Here is a 2,587-nt window from a genome sequence, read left to right on the forward strand (position 1 = left end):
GGTGGAAGGATAAATGTAGGGGTATAAGGTAAAACTTTCCTGCAATGAAGGAAGGGTGCAAGTGGCACTAGCCCAAGTCAGTGTCCAAATTCTTCAATCAACAATGAATAGGGGTGCCATGGTGTGAAAGGTGTGAATAACGCATTTGTGGGCCAACAAGTTGAAGGTTAAAGGGTGAAGAATGATTCAACAAGGCAACTTGCCAATTGGAACACACCAAACATGTTTTCCATGTACCAATATCCATAGCTAAAAAGGTTCAAACATGAATCAGAGTAGCTTCCCTCCATTGACCTTAGTCCTCCTCCGCCGCGAATCAGAGTAGCTTCCCTCCATTGACCTTAGTCCTCCTCCGCCGCGCTGGAGGTCGCCTCCGGCAGCTGTGGAGCCTCAATGCCTACAACATTTACATCACCTCCTTCATCTCAATGACCTGAATTCGAAAATCCCCATAGAACAACCTGAATTAAAGCAGAGTAATGAAGAACCATAATCCTAAGATGTAAGACTAAATCCTCACATATCAAAATCAAAGCCCTAGAGGTTAGGGCTTTGATTCCTCTAACCTTCTCCTACACCCCGACAACTCGTATGCAATGAAACGATGAAAGAAAAAATACTTTCTAAGCGGATGACTGCTCTAGCGAGTTGTTGAATCGAAGAAGGCGAAGCATCAAAGGAAAATAACTTAAAATCTGGTAATTCTTGCTCCTATCTTTATTCTGATTCTTCCTCTTCTAAAGATCCTTCTTCTTCTCCTTCTGAAATGTGTGCTTGAGATTATGCTTTGAGATGTGGTTCGTGAGAAGCAGAAGTTACAGAGAGATGAATTTATTAGAGAATGACGGTGAATCGTGAATGAATGAGAGGTTGAGCTCTACTCCATTAAAGCTACAATGTGAAGCTTTAATGGAGTATTTCAAAGGAGTTTTGTGTGAGGGTGTGAGAGAGAGATTGGAGATATTGTAGAGAGAATTCGTGAGGTTGTGAAGAGTGAATTTTGAAATTTGATGAATGGTGAATGAATTCCCCAAATTATTAGTGAGGATATGAATTTATAGTGTGTGGATTAATAGTGAAGTTTAACGGTGTTAGATGATTGAGGGAGAAGTTTGTTGGATGTGATCTCATGGTGTTAATCTGTTAATTAGATTAAGTCAGGTCAGTTTAGGTTAGATTAGGTTAGTTAGAAAAAACTGAATGATTCTGTTATAGTTAGTGTAATCTGAGTTAGTTTCATGTAAGGTGGAATGAGTTAGACTGAAAAATCAAAAATAAATTATGAGTTAGTCTGATCTGGTAACTGAAAATGGATTAGTTAATTTCTTGTTAATAAACTGTTAAGTGGAGTCTTTTGTTAAACTGAGTTCAAATGTGTTGTTAATTGAAAAAGCCAGTTGTTGTTGTTGTTATATTAAATGTTGATGCTCGATTTTCATGACCAGTTAATTGGCCTGCTGATTGTTTGTGTTATTGATTGTTGAATATGGTCTGCTGAATGTTTGTTGCAGGATTGTGGCAAGTTGGGATGGTTCTAAGTTTTATGTTGTGTATTTCCATTGCTTTGAAATCATGTTAATGTGATTGTCCTGTTGAAAGCAAAGGGCTACATATGGAATTGTGATATGGAATTGTGTATCGAATGCTTGCTAACTATGGTGAACTTGGACTGTATGGAATGTTGATTGAAGGACTGCTATACCATGGTGCATTTTGTTACATGTTGCTTTATGCTAGTTATGAGAATCAATTTAAACTAGTGTTAGTGAATTGATTAATCAATATGTTAAAAACCAAATGGCAATTGTTATGTATTAATTAAATTGGAGTGAAGATTAAATGGAAGTTGGTTACTTGTTAATTGTCATGTTAGATCCATTCATGTTAAGGAAAATAAGTGGTAGTGATGAAAACCAAGTGAATTGCTTTGGCTTGACTTTATGTTAAAGACATGATGTGCATTGAACAAATTCATGGAATATGCTTGGTTCATGGCAAGGTGAATCTAATTTTGTCACATGTGACTTTACAGGATTTAACATGGCATGGAATTGAGATTTGATCATGGATGTGATATCAAGGCATGCACCAAAAGGATATAGGATTGAAGATCAATATGAGGTGGTGGTGATTAGGACTTAGGAATAGGTGGTTGAGTTGACCAAAAAGTCAACAGTTGACCAAAGTTAACTGTAGGTTAGAATAAGGTTTTTCTTGATGTAATTGTATAAACTTGTACATTTGATGACTTGTAATATGGAAAAGTTCTTGAAGTGAATATAACATGGATTTTTATGACTTGTCCAAATACCTTTCCTCAAGCAAAAATGAATGAACCTTGATCTTGAATCTTAAACAAGAATCTTGAATTTGTATGTTGGATAAAGAAAAAAAACCTTGAAATGAAGAGAAACCTGAGTTTAAGAATCTTGCAATTTGGAAATTAATCTTTGAATGAATCACAATGCATGACTTGGATCAAAACCCCAAAATATGACCTAAAGCAATGACCAAAGTCACCTAAAGAGGCTAACCAGTCAAAATCAACTTACATGGTTACCTATCCATACTTGCAATCCTTGATCCA

The 2,587-nt window shown here is 36.3% G+C and overlaps 1 long non-coding RNA gene across 1 annotated transcript; it reads left to right on the plus strand.

Moving 5' to 3' along the window:
- Window positions 1-1,623: 1,623 nt before the first annotated feature.
- Window positions 1,624-2,295, plus strand: LOC127085053 (uncharacterized). The gene is made up of 2 exons (XR_007788906.1): window positions 1,624-1,706; window positions 2,033-2,295. It is a non-coding gene; the product is annotated as an uncharacterized LOC127085053 (long non-coding RNA).
- The last annotated feature ends 292 nt before the right edge of the window (window positions 2,296-2,587 follow it).

Source organism: Lathyrus oleraceus, chromosome 5, assembly GCF_024323335.1.
Source record: "Lathyrus oleraceus cultivar Zhongwan6 chromosome 5, CAAS_Psat_ZW6_1.0, whole genome shotgun sequence".
Classification (NCBI taxonomy): Eukaryota; Viridiplantae; Streptophyta; class Magnoliopsida; order Fabales; family Fabaceae; genus Lathyrus; species Lathyrus oleraceus.